The 17,698-nt window shown below is 40.0% G+C and overlaps 1 long non-coding RNA gene across 2 annotated transcripts in view; it reads right to left on the minus strand.

Moving 5' to 3' along the window:
- Window positions 1-563: 563 nt before the first annotated feature.
- The window catches only part of LOC146396498 (uncharacterized), a 35,151-nt gene continuing 18,016 nt past the window's right edge, over window positions 564-17,698 (minus strand). For both annotated transcript variants that reach the window (XR_014826558.1, XR_014826557.1), the window contains exons 3-4: window positions 7,792-7,885; window positions 564-5,491 (exon numbers count right to left, since the gene is read on the minus strand). This is a non-coding gene — a long non-coding RNA (uncharacterized LOC146396498). The remainder of the gene's footprint in view (window positions 5,492-7,791; window positions 7,886-17,698) is intronic.

Here is a 17,698-nt window from a genome sequence, read left to right on the forward strand (position 1 = left end):
TACAACAGCACAGCCTTCGTTACAATAAACTGTTAAATTTAATAGGTTTGAATGGTGACAAACGGCTGATTCTCCTCGATGGTCAGACATGTATCCTCCCTGGAAGCATGGGAGCAAAATCCACAAGCAACATTCTTTGGATTTTCTCCAGAGGTCAGTTCATTCAAAATCAAAACATCTTTCACAGAAGGCATCGAAGTAGGAAAAAAAATAGCAGAGCCTTCGAGTGTGGAGAAATAGCCCCCCTTCCCTAGGATCAGCTGGAGAAGGTACGTCACTTCCTCCGTTATCAACTAGCCTCCATGTTTCACCTCATCCAAGTTCCTCGTAAAGAGCCCTGAAGATGAGGCGGAGGGGCCACCCTACCCTGAGAGCTGGAGGGACTCTTGGAGGCCCACACACCACATGTCTGAATATTTAAGTTTGACAACAAGCCAACAAGCTGTTTAAAGTATTTGATATGTTCTATTCTCCCCCTTTAATAAGTATATCTTCTTAACAGCAAAATTGAAAAACTACATGAAAAGCCAGGGTTTGTATTAAGACTGAAAGTGCACAAAATAGCAAAGAAAACTGAATTTAATTTTATTATGCATCTCTGGGTATTCAATTGATGGGCCAGCAATGTTGTGGTGAGCAACAAAACATAAAAACATCGTCATTTATTTTTAAATTATCTATTTAGCACATCAAAATTCTACAAATTCACTCATGTTGTAAGTTAGAGTCACAGTTCCCACAGAGTTGACTTCCACTGGCGGCCAAATCAGATAACATTTCTTGAGTCACTGTAGTTCTTACATAGCTTTTTATTCACTAATAAAGAGAAACTTTGTTCTGAGACAGTAGCAATGGAATTGTCCATCAAAAGTTAAAGCAATATTAGATTCAAAAGTGAAGATGAAAATGAATAAATCATGTTCAAACATTGTAATAGGGAAGCCTGTGATAAATTATTATCACAAAACCATGACCAAATAGTTTAATTACAAGATATAAACGCCCATCCCTTTTATCAGATTTTCAAAGTAACCTAAAGCAGTATTAAGAGTCATAGAATATCTCTTAGACATTTCTTTTTAAAATTGTCAGTGCTGGGCTATTATACACAAAACTGCAAATACCAGTGTGTGGTACAATTTGTTTCAATCTCCCTTCAACTGAGACTATAACTTACCTTCTAGTGGCTAGAAAATATTCTTTATAGAATTTAGTTTTGGAAGTATAAATAATTCCAAAAGTGTATTTTTTTTGCATGGTCAGGAAATACTTTCATTTCTTGTAATTTCCTTCTATTTTAATAAAATGCCACATTTGCTGCATATTTAACATGTGTTGCTTGTAATTTAAAAAGATCATTTTATTGAAGTTTTTTTTTAATTATTTAATCCTTTTTTAAAAAATGAAGTAGCCAAGCACATCTTGGGCTTGCTGGTCATTACCTTTTGCTAACATTAGTAACTTCATGGACAGGGCATATAAAATTAAATTCATAATCTATTTTCCACAATTTGATTTTTATTTGAGGCGCTTCTCAACGTGATTTTTGAAATCCAGTTAAACTAACATTTTGCTTTTTTACTGTGTATTCTTCTCCAACTTTCTTATCCAATAAGTTCATGATCTAATTTGAATACTCCATCCAAAAGAGAAATCATGTTTTTCATCTTTTATTCACATTGCATGTTTAGCCATTCCACTGACAAATTTGGAAATTGTTTCTACTAAATTTGAAATTTTTTCCATGTTTGCATGTTTTGAATAAATATTAAGGAGACGTTGATAAAAAGAGTACAAACTTTCAGCTACAGAATGAATCAATTATGAGGAGCCAATGTACAACGTGTGACTACAGTTAATAACAATGTAGGTATAATTGAAGTTTGTTGACAGGGTAGAACGTAGATGCTTGAAAATATGTGTTATGTATAAATATGTCAGTTGATGGATGTGGTAACTAAGCGGGAGGACTTCCTTCACAATATATTTGTATTTAAATCATCACAATGTAGACTTTAAATGTCTTCAGAATGTATTTGTTAACTACACCACAATAAAGCTGAAAAAAGAGCTGCAACGACCATCATGGTGCTTATACTGGGCACATGATATCATCTTTTAATATTCTTTTAAGAACATTTAAACAATGTGGTGTATTCTGTTCTATATTTACTTCTTTGCTGAAAACTATCAACTGTTTGTCATTTCTTCGGTCTTTTGTTGTTGTTGTTCTAGTATTTGCTAATTTTATGTGCATGTGACATTTCATGTTCTTTTAATCAAGAATGTGTGTCCAATCACAAGTGTCTTCATTGGCCAAAACCAATTATGAACCTTGGTTGAAAAATACATAACAGTAGTAACAAGATACTTTGAACTTGGACTCTAACAGCTTCTTTCCCAGTTTGAAGAACTGGGGAGTAAAGTGAAATGTACGGAGCATAGAGGATGCTTAGAGCAGTGAAACTCCTCTGTATGATGCATTGGCCATGGATATACGTCATTTTACATTAGTCCAAACCCACACAATGTACAGCGCCAAGCGTGAACGCTGATATAAACACTGGACTCTGGGCCATAATGATGTGCCAATGTAGGTTCATCTGTTTTAACAAACGTAGTGCTCTGGTGGGGGATGCTGATGATGGGGAGGCTGTGTATGTGGGAGGGGGGAGGCAGGGGACCTATGGGAAACCTCTGTGCTTTCTGCTCCATTTTGCTGTAAACCCAGAGCTGTTCTAAAAAAAAAAAAAAAAAAAAGTCTGTAAAAAAAATGAAATATAAATTTTCTGCCACATTTATCCAATGGAAAACTGTAATCATTGATTTGAATCAGATTGTGCTTTGCTAGAAACATTCGTGTCAGGATATGACAGCCATTTTCCAGAATCATCATCCAATAAACAGAGTAACATTCCAGAGGTTTTGACTTTCTTACCCAATTTGCAGATTTTATGAATGTAGTTTTCTTCAACTTCTAACAAGCATGCCAGAGCTATATTTGCTGTCTCTGAGTTATGAATTCGATATGAATAATTTTCTCTTCCATTTTCATTGTTTTGATCAGTGGTTATGGCTTCGTTTGATGGGAATCTGACAGCAGCCGTTGTATCTGACCAGTTCCAGTTGTGGATTTGATGAGAAAAATTTCTTTGCTTATTTTCATTAAATCTTCTTTAAATAAAGAATTTCCTGCTTGCAAATTTTATATGGGCCATGCTGTACAGAAGTCTGCTCACTTCCCTGGTTTCCAGCTATTCAAATTTGAAGCACTAATTTGAAAAACTTCTCTCCCTTACTGTTTTTACGTTTTTATCCTATTTTAAGATCTACTTTTACATTGTATATTTTTATCATGATTCAGATTGTACACATTCTCAAAGATCTAAAGCAGGCATCAGGGAGTTCCCTGGTGGCTCAGAGGGTTAAGGATCTGGGGTTGTCACTACTGTGGTACAAGTTCAATCCCTGGCATGCTGTAGGTACAGACTAAATAAACAAATTAAATTTTAAAAATAAAGGTTAAAAAATAATAAAGCAGGCATCAGATAAAACTTTATCTTCAAAGGGCCAAATGGCAGTTATTTTTGGCTTTGTCGCCATACAGAATCTGTAGCAATTACTCAACTCTGATGTTGTAGCATGAAAACAGCCATAAACAATACATAAAAATATGGGCATGGATGTATCCCAATAAAATTTCATATAAAAAAATGACATCAGATTTAACCCTCAGGTCGTAGTTTGCTGACCCCTGATCTAAAGGATTAAAAAATAAAACATTGTTTTCAAAGTATAAAAAAGTCCAAATGTAGATAATGTGAAACTATTTTTCATATTTCTTATTTTTCTTCTAAAATATTTAAAATAATGTATTAAATGGCAAGGTGAAAATTATAATCACTACCAAAATTTAAATCAGAAGGTGTAAATGAACCTGAAATTTTAATTTAGTATTTTGCAATGTGATTACAGGAGTTCTCTTGTTGCACAGCAGGTTAAGGATCTGGCTTGGGTCACTGCTGTAGTACAGGTTTGATCCCTGGCGGAGAAACTCCCACATGCCACAGGTGCAGCCAAAAAAAAAAGTGATTACGTCTTATTAAATACTTTCCTAAAAATATTCATGGAGTTCCTGGGTGGCAGAGCAGACTAAGGACCTGGCATTGTCCCTGCTATGGCTTGTGTCACTGCTGCACTGTGGATTTGGCCCCAGGAACTTCCAAAAATAAATAAATAAATATTAAAAAAAAAAAAACTCATAGTCAAAATGTTCAATGTCCTTCTAGCAATCAACGTAAAGAATCAGTGTCATGAGAAAGATAAATACTGTATAGTATCACTCTTGTGTGAGATCCAACAAGAAATCAAATTCATAGAAATGGAGAGGAGAGAGCTGGGGGCTCAGGGCAATTGACAGACACTGGTCAAAGGGGACAAACTTGCAGTTATACAATAAATTAGTTCTGAGGATCTAATGTATAACATGGTGATTATAGTTAATAGTACTGTATTATATTTTTGAAATTTGCTGAGAGAGTAAATGTCAAGTGTGTTTATCAAATAAGTGAATAGATAAGGAGGTGATGGATGTGTTCATTAACTTGGCCGTAGTAATCATGTCATAATGGATACATCTATCAAATCATCACATTATACACTTTAAAAATACATAATTTTATTTACCCATTAAACCTCAATAAAACTAGGGAAAAAAGAATCAATGTCATGCTTCTCATGTTTCATGTAGACATATATATACTTATTTTTAATTTTTTTAATTTTTGCTTTGTTTTGTTTTATAGGGCCACACCTGGGGCATGTGGAAGTTCCCAGGCTAGAGGCTGAATTGGAGCTACAGCTGCCAGCCTATGCCACAGCCACAGCAATGTTGGATCCAAGCCATATCTACAACTTACACCACAGCTCGTGGCAACACCAGATCCTGAACCCACTGAGCAAGGCCAGGTATCAAACCCACATCCTCATGAATACTAGTCAAGTTCATTACCACTGAGCCACAATAGGAACTCCTATGTGTACATATTTTAAGCATTATAAGTTAGTTAAGATTGCAAAATACTGTTCAGACTCTGTGTATAATTTTTGTGCATACCTCACTAATTTTCTTGGCTGCATCCATGGCATGCAGAAGTTCGCAGGCCAGGAGTAGAACCTGAGCCACAGCAGTGACAACACCTGTATCCTTTAACTGTCAGGCCACCAGGGAACTCCCTACCTCACTAATTTATGACTGATTCCAGATCCAGGAATTAGAACACAATCATATGGGTTCAGGCTGGCTGTCATTACAAAACACAGGCTGGGTGGCTTAAACAATAGAAATCCACTTCTCACAGTTCTGGAGGCTGGGAGTTCCAGATCAACATCCAGTAGGGCTTGGTTTCTGGAGAGGACTCTTCCAAGCTGCAGACAGATGCCTCCTTGCTGTGGTCCTCATGTGGTCTTTTCTCTGAGCCCATGTGGGAAGCTAAAGAGGGAGATCACTTTTCTTAGAAGGACACTAGTCCTGTGAGATCCTGGCTCATCCATATGACCTCACTTAACCTTATTACCTCGTGAAAGACCCCATCTGCAAATACAGTCACTTTGGAGGAGGAGGGATTCAACATATGAATTTGGAGGGACATGGCTCAGTCCTTAGCAAGAAAGAAAGGACTATAAATACGCAGTACTACTGGGAAATAAATACTTCATGATTTAAGAAAATGTTGTATTAATGCTATTTGATAGAAAGGATTTTCAAATTAATTTACTTTGTTCCACCTACATATTTTTTTCCCACAGTTCCAAAGCAGTGTCTGTCTCTGACATTGGCAGTGATGAAATCCACAAGCCTTCATGGCATCAGGACACAGGAGCCTTTTGTTTCATGGAGACAGAGCAAGAAAAGTGGAAAAGCATTTCCTTGGAACTGAAGGGTGTTTATGATATACAGGACCCTCTCAAGGGTGAACCCAGATTAGGGGTCCCTCTGGCCTTGTCTAAAGCAACCATTTCTACAAGCACTTCCAAGATATCTGGGAAAAGGTCAAGAAACTTGCTTAACCTGAAAAATGTTTGAGTCAGGACTAGGGCGAGGTGACATTGTTAAAGCCACATTTACCATTTACGGCAGGATACTTTATGTAGGTCAATATCACATACATTTGGGCAAGAATGTAGGTTCAAATCTCTTTGAGTGGCAGTACCTAGCATAGATTAAGGATCAATGATTATGTGAATATATGTTGAAAATGGCTGAATGAATGCTTATATAGCCTTATAACTTATAAATATGAAAACATTGCTGAGTCGAAGCCATTTTATGGGCCAATAAATGAAGAACAGAAAAGTAAGTTATGGCCCAATAGGACTTCATAGCTATTGATTCCCTACAAATGTCACGTAATTACTGATTTACTACAGTGGTTCTCAGTTATTCAGTCATAGATGTCAAAACTATGAACCCAAGAAATATTAGTCTCTTTACCTGAGGACCTGAGAAATCTCCTGACATGGAGAACAGACTTGTGGTTGCCAAGAGGGCGGGGGGGAGTGAATGGACTGGGAATTTGGGGTTAATAGATGCAAACTATTGCCTTTGGAATGGATAAGCAATGCGATCCTGCTGTATAGCACTGGGAACTATATCTAGTCACTTGAAATGGAGCATGATGGAGGATAATGTGAGAAAAAGAAGGTATATATGTATGTGTGAATGGGTCACTATGCTATACAGTAGAAAACTGACAAAACGCTGTAAACCAGCTATAATGGAAAAAATAAAAATCATTATGTTTATTACATTAAAAGAGAGAGAGAGAGAAGCCTCCTAAGAAAGACTTACGTCATCTTGTCAGTTATTCCCTATCAGACCTAATGAAAAAGACTTGGCTGTCAGGGGAAAGGACACATTCTGAACTGAGAGCTGGAATACAGCAGAGTGTTTGGTCATTGAGAATTCCATGTATCTAGTGCCCAACCCTGTACTGGGGCCCAAGTGGGCAGCAGAGGTCCTTTGGGAGGGACAGCTGGGGGCAGCAGTGGCATCTTGAACTGGGAACACCAGAAGCAGTTTGGGATGCCATGAGCCTCTTTTGTCACTTACGTGATTGCCTACCACTGACGACAAGAAAGCTGATGATGCAGTGACCATGAAATTGTCCTAAATCCTGAGGAGCTCATATTTTTTTGGAACTGAATTAAATATAAATTCATTTGAGGATAACGTCTTCCGTTCACTCACCTATAGCCCCTAAACTTTTTAAAGACTCTCAAGTAAGACAGAGCTTTAACAAAACTGTAATGGTTGTGAAGGGAATAGGTGGTTTAAAAAAATCATGATAGAAGGGAGGAGTTGCTTTGTGTTACTGGTGTGGACAAAAATTTTATGGGAAATTATAGCCTTTGGGGAACTGAGTCATTAAAAAAAAAATGGCTTTCCAAATCACCAAAAACAAATCATAATCCCTTGCCAAAGAGAGAATCAGAGATGTTGGCAATAAGAGCTGGGATTTTTTGATTTCTCCATAAGAGCTCTAGCTGAGACAGGTCACCAAAGCAAATAAAATTATAAATGGCTCTGTGACTGAAAGGACTGGGAACTGAACACTATTTTCTATACAATGGTTTGTTCTTCTAGGTGCCAAAAATTTAGGTCAAAATCAAATGAATCCTGTATCTAGGGCAAGTGGAGGTGAGCACAGGCAAAACCCAGAGTTGGGGTGCTGGTCCCAAGTCTGTTGTAGCTGCTGAAGGAAAAACTTATAAAAAGAGAGGTGTTCTTACTGTGAGAGACCTGCTTCAGAAGGTGGAAGGAACCACCAGACACTCTCTCCAAACACTGACACCTGCTCCTTCGGAAGAGGAATAAGACCAGCATCTGTACAAGGCAAAGAAATGACTTTTTAAGCAATACGTAGTAAGTGAACATAAATCTCCATAAGTAGGTCAACATTATTTAAGGATACACAACACTCCCATTCCCGCACAAATGTTCACTTGCTCTCTCTGCCAGCAGGTACTCAGTTAGGGGTTTGAGAAACACAGCTGGAGTGAAAGGATATTTGGTAAAAGATAATGTGACATCTCCCAGAAAGCAAGGATGGGAAAAAATGAGAAAAGGGACTCAGATCTCTAAGGGTTTGCTCTCTCCTTTCTCTTCTCTGTGCATCTGCTGCTTTGCTCCTTTTTTCTCTGCACCTTGGCTTCAGTTTTTCTGGTGGGGAACATGGCAGCTTTACACATCGCAGTACTGGACTCTAAAGAGACTGAGTTCTCTTACTCAGTTCTAGCAACAGGATTTCCAAAGATGGACTCTGTGATAGAATGAAGAATATATCTGGGCTTTTTCCCTGGTGCCTAGCCCAGAGCTTCAAAAACCACCAGAATTTTGTGACGTGTGTCTTTGTTACGTTAAATGAAGCGTCTCCAGATAGGCACCCAGACAGCTTCAGGATGGAGGCTGGTCACCAGAAAGACCAGACATGTGGCTGCGGAGTTGGAACTTTTAACCCCCAGACCTCCTGGGAGAGGGTAGCGGCTGAAGACTGAACAAATCCACATAGCCAATCAATCTTGATTACTCAATGAAACCCCAACAAAAACTCTGCACACCAAGGCTCCTCCTGGTTAGTGAACACATCACTGTGCAGGGAGAATGAGGTATCCTGACTCTGAGGGAAGAAAGCAAGGGAACCCTGTGTCTGAGACCATCCAAGACCTTGCCCTGTGCAAACTTTCATTTGGCTATTCCTGAGTCACGTCCTTTTTATTTTATACAATAAAACCATAATTGTGAGTGGAGCTCTTCCTCAGAGCTCTCAAAAACATTCTAGAGTTTTTCTGTCAAATTATGGAAACTGAGGGGATCACAGGAACCCCCAAATTTATAGCAAGTCAGTCAGAGGTGTGAGCGACATGGGTACTCCACAGCTCTTGTGTCTAAGGTGAGAGCCCTTAACCTGGGGAGTCTGATATTAACTCCAGTAGCTGGCGCCAGAAAAGAATTGCAATCCACCCCAATGCGATTTGGAGTAGAAACAGAATAGATTCTGACTAACCAAGCCTGATGCATGAGACCAAATAATGGGGTAATTGATTAGCCCAGCTTGGACCTTCTTCCCACCCTAACCTAATCAATGGTTGCATTTTATAAACACGGAGGCATCTACTGCAACCAGGTGAATTGAGAGAGGAGGGGCCATGCCTAGAAAAGAGTTGCTGGGCAGAGACTACCCTGATTTCTACTCCCACTGCTTGAACCTTCCATGACTTACCATTGTTAAATCTAGTCGGATCTACAGACAGCTCTGCCCATGCTATAAATTCATGTACTCATTCCACATGACTGAAAAATACGTGGAATGCTGACCTTAGCTTCAACATGTTAAAACATTTCTAAATGACAAGACACTTTTCAGCAGCTAAAATACCTTATATTAAAATTGAGTGGGGGAAAAAACTGTAATTGCAATGTATACATCTAAGGATAACCTGACCCCCTTGCTGTACAGTGGGAAAATAAAAAAAAAGAAAAAAAAATTGAGAGTTTATAAATAGTAGCCTGCTCTTATAAACAACTGGCCATAGACTCCACGTACCTAGCAAATTATTCAGTGTTTTTCTCAAGTGTGTATTTCTTTGGCACGATAGATGAGTACCCTCCTAAACAGAGCCCTGAAAATAAACGTAAGGTGGGTTCCCGCAGTACCTATATAAAGACTGTGTTGTGGACACTATCACATAGTTGCAAAGAACTAAAGCCTAAAGTAGCCAGAAGACTAAAGATGAACACAATGTATTGTTACTAGCAAGATATACAAGAAAGAGAGCTGGTTTTTTTTTTTTCTTTTTTTTTTTTTTTTTTCTTTTTTAGGGCTGCACCTGTGGCACATGGACGTTCCCAGGCTAGGAGTTGAATCAGAGATGTAGCTGAGGCCAACACCATGACCACAGCAATGCTGGATCTGAGCAGCATCTGCCACCTGCTGAGCGAGGCCAGGGACAGAACCTGCATCCTCATGGACACTGTGTCCACTGGGAACTCGAAAAGAGAGCTCTTTTACCCTCCTCTGTAACTTTTTCCCTGCAAAAGTGTCCCCGAGCGCCCTGTGAATATGTTCTGTATCTCTGTTCCCCAACACAGCGCTGCCTGTATCAGCTCTTAGCCATCTACATTGTAGTTGCCTCAGAGTCTATCTGTTTCCCCCCAGAAGACTATACAGGGATTGAGAACACAGGCTGTCTTTTATTCTGTTTTGTCCTCCAGCCCAGCACAGTGCCTGGAACATAGCAGGAGCACAATAAATAGCAGTTATACTTGCCTTGTTTGATGGTCTTTGGCAAGTGACCTAAACTCTCTGAGTGTTGATTTGCTTGTGGGTAAAATGAAGGTAATTATAATCCTGACTTCACTGCGTTGTTATGAGGATTCAAGCCCCATAAAGGCTACTGTTGTTGCTGTTGATAACTGTGGCCCAGTCGGCAATCATCATTCACTGATTAGAAGCCATCAGGCCCAAAGCAAGCTATTTATAGGTGGAGGAATCACAAGGGAATATTTCACAAGAGGTCCAAGCCACTGTTCTCAAAATAAGCAGCAGATGAGACCTCGATACCCAGACAGCACTCTCTTCTCCTGGCATCTTTAGTCACTACATCCTGGACAGCATTAGGCTTTTTTAAATACATGTCAACTTATTTACACATTTATATTTACTGCTTACCCTTCATTTATCTGTAAATGAACAAACACATCCACAAAATTTATTAGAAGTCAATAATGTAGTTTTAGATCACTCTCTGCTACACATTTGGAGACCTTATTACACTCTGTAACATGCAAAAAAGAAAAAAATTCTGGTCCTTTTCCATTTATTTTATTAAACCACTTTGCTTTTCCCTTTTAATATGCCAACTCTACTCCTTACTAATTCATGTCCTCTATCCTGAGATGTTAGGCAATAAAATAAACATATTATTAGAAGTAATCTATTTTATATATAGATAGATAAAATTGTGTCATTAAAAAATCATTTTTGTGCTTAGACTCTTTATGTAAATCAAGAATCATAACATCCCATTCATACCATAATTTTAAAGACATAATCTCAAAACACACACGCACACTTTGGAAAAAGCAAATATACATGAAGTTCCACAGGCAAATAAAACCTCTTTTTAACCAAAAAAAAAAAAAAAAAAAAAAAACTTCAAGAAAAACCCTGAGGTGCCAAAAGAATTCTGGAAAATACTATTAGGACAAGAGTAGATATAACTAGAGTTATTCATAATACAAATTGACCCCTGAAAAAAAGGAAATGCTTTTTTTTTTAAGTCACACTCTTCAAAGATATATTAAAGGCAAGGCCACTCTTTCAAAATTTTTTGGTGGAGAAAAGAAGAAACTCATCAGCTAGAATTTAAATGTATTGCACTAAATAAAGACATTTAACACTTGCCAACTACCAAATTAATTTGCCATAAAAAATGAAGTTATTTGAACTATTAATTGCATAATTAGAACTTACATTGATTTGAAGCCATTTTTAGAAGCTTATTAATTCAAGGTAATTTTTTTTTGAATTTTTGATCAAAAATACTCTTCCAAAATGCCCAGAGTACATTTAAATGTGGAGTGAATTCTCCTGCTGGCAGGAAGACAGCGGAAGCAGTTTTGTTGGAAACATGTTGATAATATCTGTCCCCTTTCAAATCCACAGAGGTGAGTTTGTGACCTAAATCACACCTTCCATTCTTGGTTGAGACTATAATCCTAAATCTCTGCTCTCAACAAATTCTTAGGAAGTTGTATACAAGGGTCTACTTAATTTGACATAAAGTAAAATGTCACAATTCACTGTCAGTGATCACAACGTGGGTATCTCCACACTGGGTGCTAAAGGTGTTAACTCTTTTTGTTGTTGTTGTTGGTCTTTTTATGGCTGCACTCACAGCATATGAAAGTTCCCAGGTTAGAGGTTGAATCGGAGCTATAGCTGCCAGCCACGCAAGATCCGAGTCATGTCTGTGACCTATACCACAGCCCATGGCAACACCCAATCCTTAATCCACTGAGCAAGGCCAGGGATCGAACCTATGTCTTCATGGATACTAGTCCAGTTCATTACCGCTGAGCCACGGGAACTTCAAGGTGTCAATTCTTGTACTGTTGCCAGCTAACATTCATTTTGTGACATACGAATATCACCGGGGAAATTCAGAATCTTTCAGCCACTTAGGTCTCACATTAATACCCCCAAGTTTTATTAAAGGCGCCAGCGTTGCTTCCCATTAGGAGTTGTCATGCAATGTTTTATTTTGATATTTTACTTCACTGATTTTCATCACAGTTTCCTACTTCAGTTCCAGAACACTATGACTGCATTCATAAACTTGCATATAATATGCATGTAAAATCATATTTCCTTCTTGGACACGTTAGCAAAATTCCATCTGTCTGCTCCTTTTTAAACTGTTAAGTTTTCCACATTGAAAAGAGAATTGGGTTACAATTACCTCCTGCGACTTTTCATCAAACTAAGGTTGTAAGCTGTATATAATATTGTTCCATAGTCTCCGTTGCCTGCGGAGTTTTAAATAGTTCACACGCCCAGATATTTCTACAATAAAGCTAAAGGCATATAAAATTGTTTTAAAGTTGAAAAGAATTCTTAGAGATGTTTCTAGTCTGGCCTAATCCCTTCATTTTTCAGATAAGAAAGCTCAGCTAAACGAGGTGAGAGAAGCAGAATGGGTGAGAATGGTGAGCTGTAGAGCCAGACTGCCTAGGTTCACTGTGGGACATTTGGCAACTTAATTCACCTCTCTGTGCCTTTGTTTCTGTGTTGAAAAACTGTGATACAGATACCCACTCTATAGGCTTTCCGTGAGGATTAAGTGAGCGAATGCATTCATTACCGTGAAGAACAGTTCTTGCTCCTTCGTATCTCAGTCAAGGGGGGATTTCCTCAGATATCTGACTATGACTTTAGAAGGACGTGGAACAGGGTAGCAAAGACCATTTCTCTCCCTTGACCCTGGGACCAGCTGCCCACAGAACACTCAACTTCTCTCTTCTCTGCTTAGGTCTCCCTTCAGTGGAAAATTCTCACAGTCGACCAGCAGGGCCAAACACTGGATCCAGAAATCCATCTCATTCCAGGCTTCCCTGATTGAAGCCTATCTTTGCTACATTGTCTGATAATAGCTTCATTAGTCTCCCCATGACCTGTTTTGCTTTCTCTCTCATTTGGTTCAGAACTCTGGCAAGAAAACAGCCACACAAAGCACAGGGCTCCCAGAGCTCCCGACAAAGCCAGCACTCAGTGAACATGGGCTGTTTCCACCAGCGTTTCGTCTTGCCAAAAGTCGCCTATCATATCAGGGTCAAAATTAATATCACAACCCAGATCCCTTTTGTACAGCCCTGAGACCTCGTGCATGAACAGAAAAAAATAGTTTTAATTACATAATACCTGAAGATCATATAATTGTTCCTATGTCTATGGTTTCTCTATCGCACTCCTCAGATCCATTTAACACCTATCACTATGCCCTTATTTGAGAAAACTGTGTGCTACAAATATTTATTAATAGTCCTTGGGACTATAGTTCAAATAACAGAAAGGTACATTTTTACATAAAATATTTAAATTATACCTTGATATTTAGAAAACCAAAAATATGGAGGTTAAAATAAAAAGGCCACAGTTTTCACTTCTCAAAGGAATAAAACTGCATGTCTTGGATTTGAGTTTACCGTTTACAAATGCTACCTTCCTCATCTTTATAGCTTTTGAGACTATAATTTTCTCCTTAAACTTCCTATTTGCCACTTCCCATGGTAACCCACTAATATATGCAGCCCACAAACTATTACACACATAGCTGGGATTTTTTTTTTAACGTTTAGTAAATTTCCTTTTTTTATTCCATAGTTGAATAAAAACATTGATGATGTTTGTGGAGTAGAACTTCGAAAAATAGATTTTCAGTTTCTTCAGAACAGTTCCAGGATCTTTTTCATTTGTCTTCCTCATCATAAATCAGACCCTATTAGTACCCTACCCGAAACCTCCCAACATCTGCACATCATGTGTGGAATTAAATCCTTTAAAGCCCACCACGAGCTGGCCCCGCTCCCTCTCTGACCTCCACCTCCAGCGAGCCCCCCATCACTCAGGGTCTACAAGCCACAGTTTACCCTCTCCTGTGCCAGGACATGCCATGGGCACCCCCATCACAGCACTTGAACTTGCCCTTCCCTCTGCCAGGAACTCTCTCCAGGCAGACATCTGCTAGGCTCCGGCCTTCACTTCACTCAGTTTTCTGTTCAAATGCTGTTTCATTTTCTTCACAGTCCTTATCACTCCTTGAGAATATATACATATTGGTTATTCCTTCTTTATCATCTGCTGCCCTTTCTAAGATGTAAGATTCACCAAACAAGAAATTTAACTTACTTTATACCTCGTTTCAAGCACCTAGCAGGTGTTAGGCACTCCAACATGTGTTGAATTAATAAATAACAAGTAACACTTGGCACGCCACTACTCAGCCCAGTCCCTGGCTTATAGTGAGCTGAGTATCTGATGCCTGATTGAATGAATAAAATATTTTGTTCAACAAAAGATCTACCATGCCTAGAACAAAAGGCACAACCTACCTGTCTTCAGACATCTTGGAAACTTACCAGAGAACAATTATATGCACTGAAAATTTTTAAATGCTCTATGACATTGTGCTAAGCTGAATGTAATCAGTGCCACAACAATTTTATCTAAATCGATGATAGAGTTGATCAACACAGTACTCCCCAGGAAGCAGAGTTTGACAAGGACAGAAGTTTGGCCACATTGGCTCCACCTCCTGCCTCCCCATCTCCAAGGGAGGCCCCTCCTCCCCTGAAAACGCTCAGGCTCAGGCAGGCCAGAACACTTGTCTTCATCGTCCTTGACTCCTCTCCTTCTCTCACCACCCCACACCATCTACACTCTCAGGAAGTCCTGCTGGCTCTGCTTTCAAAATATATCCGAGTCCTAACACTTCTTATCACTCCTCGGCTCCCCTCCCATCCAAACTCCACCGAGGTTCTCTCTCCCTCTGACGAGACCACCAGTCCCTCAGCCGGCCTCTCCTGCCTCCACTGCATCCCCAAGTCTGTTCTCAACTTAGCAGCCAAGGAAGCCTTTTAAAAACTGAGTTACCAGGTACTTGTAAGGGTAAACACTTGTGATATCTAATAGGGGAACAGGCCCGGGAGGATCCTCAAAGAGCTTGAAGGCCTGGAATTCTCAAGAGAGAAAAATCGGGAAAGAGGCATTTGAACTGTCGTTCCAACAGAGTGGAATTTTCCATCCAACCGCAGTTCTTCTTCCATTGGACAAATTTACACACAGAAGAAAAGCTCCTGATTATCCCAACACCCTCGAATTTTCCAAGCAAAGCAAGAATCCTAAATGTTCTCTGCTTTGAAATCTTCCACTGGAAACTTGTGATTTTTCTTTTTAATTGGAATTAGTTCCCGACACCTCTGCCACTTCTCAGCTGCAAGACGCTGGCAAGTCAGCTGGTCTTCAAGACGTAATTTCTCATCTAAGATGGGACTTAGCAGGGCTAAGGATCAACATAAGGATTACCTGAAATCCTCATGTTTGGGGAAGTAGTTTTATAACAAAAGAGCACCCTACACATGTACATCCTTTTTTTTTTTGGGCCTGCCAATGGCATGTGGAGGTTCCCAGGCTAGGGTGGCTAGGGATCAAACCCCAGCCACAGCAGCAACCAGAACCACAGCAGTGACAACACCAGATCCTTAACCCACTGAACCACAAGGGAACTCCCAAGTACATCCTTCTTATTAGCAGAACTACATCACGGCCTTCCTGGTGAGCAAGTAAATTGTCAGCATCTCATCACTCCTCCTGCCACCGGTGAACCTTCCTATAAAATTACAAAGATTTCCAGACCCATAGACCATGGGCTTGGGTACTCACTGCTTCCCCTGTGAGCATCTAATGAAGAGCAAATGAGGGCTCATCAGTTTTCAGAGCTATTCTTTTCCTGCAGAATTTGAAACCAAAGCTGCGAAGGGAACTGGGGCTACTTGGTAAATATAGCCATTTCTTTCTCTTACAGGAATCCCCACATTCAAATGTCAGCTGATATTACCAACATATTTCCATTCCTGCCTCCCTGCATTGCCACAGTCCCAGCCTGGCTGAGAAAAAAACAACAACAACAAAAAAGGCAAAGCCTCTCTAAGAAAGAGCAGAGCAATGGCCACAAGGAAAGGTGGGGTTATACGAATGTGTTGTAGGGGCCTGGGTGAGCCTGATCACAAGGGGCTGGGCTGTGAGACTTCCCAGGACATTGCATCACATGCAGTGTATCCTTCCAGCCAGATCTGGGTCATATTATAACAGACACTGAAGAGAAAACACAGCTGCTAGGAGCAAAGTCTGGATTACCAAGGAGGAGAAATATTGGAAGAGAGGTCTGCAATAGTATCCAGGCAGCAGTATTTTTGATTCTGATAAACCACACCATGCCCACACAATTGGATACAAAGCAGAGCAAAGGTTCACAAATCTTTTCACAAGGCTCCTGTTTCTTCAGCATCCCCACCTCTGAGCTTTGCCCTCAGGAGGTGCTTATGTAGTCTTGCCCCATCCCCCTACCCCCCAGGCTCCACCTTCTGGACCTTGATCTCTATACTGGGAGGCCAACCCACAAGTAACACATCATCCTCTGACTTCTAGTTCAATCCAGAGGAAGGAGACCTACCAGGAGAGCAGAAGGAAGAGGATTGGGCATGGGGAGGGTGGTCACCTCAGGGTGCCATGTCCCTCGACTAAGGTCTCTGCCCCTCTCCCGACAACTTCCTCCTTGCAGATCTTAGTAACCATGCCCCTGCCACCTGTGCCTTTGAGTCTAGGGATTTGTAACAGCTCTGCTATGAATGGCCCTGTAAGTACTGCATTATCCCTCCCCACAGCTTTGTACAACATGTCAACCTTTCCTCAAGTTTTCCAGGTACACATAGCATCTATTTCTTGCTGGACCCCTTGCTGATACACTTGCTGATACACTTGCTGAATTAAATGAGTGTGCCTTAAATATGTCTTTATTTCGTATATCAGACTATAAAAGAGCAACTCCATAAAGAATTCTATCTATCATTTTAGCATATGCTATGGAAGAAGTGTGTCTTTATGTTTTAATAAATACATCCTTCAAATCTCAGCTTAAGTGCCTCTTGTTCAGGGCTTCATTCCTCAAGCCAAACACTTTCTCCTAACATCTTGCTTTTCTTGGCTGTTGTTCACCACGGTTTGCTGTTAGATGCATTTATTTGTTTCCATGTATCTGCCTGTTGCCAATGGACCTTGAACTTCTGGAGGCACAACCACGTCCACCATCCTCAGCACTATGTTCTCTACCAGGTACACAGCCCACAGTTGATGGCCACCCCCCATGTTTTGAATGAGCAACTGAGTTAAACAAGTAGATAAGAAGGAGAAGTCCTTCCAATTCCTCATGCCTGACATGTCTCAACCTCAACACCTAGTCAGTTTGCCCCACCCCCACCCCCCACCGTAGGCCTGGATTATCACCCTCTAGGTTCATTGCCATCCAAGTGAAATCACTCTCTAGCGCCTCAGGCTTTCACTGGTTTTCTCCTTCTCTCTGC

The sequence above is a fragment of the Sus scrofa genome, chromosome 14 (genome assembly GCF_054392235.1).
Source record: "Sus scrofa isolate SSC_HxYL_T2T_F1_AM1 chromosome 14, Sscrofa_HxYL_maternal_Yorkshire_Landrace_v2.0, whole genome shotgun sequence".
Classification (NCBI taxonomy): domain Eukaryota; kingdom Metazoa; phylum Chordata; class Mammalia; order Artiodactyla; family Suidae; genus Sus; species Sus scrofa.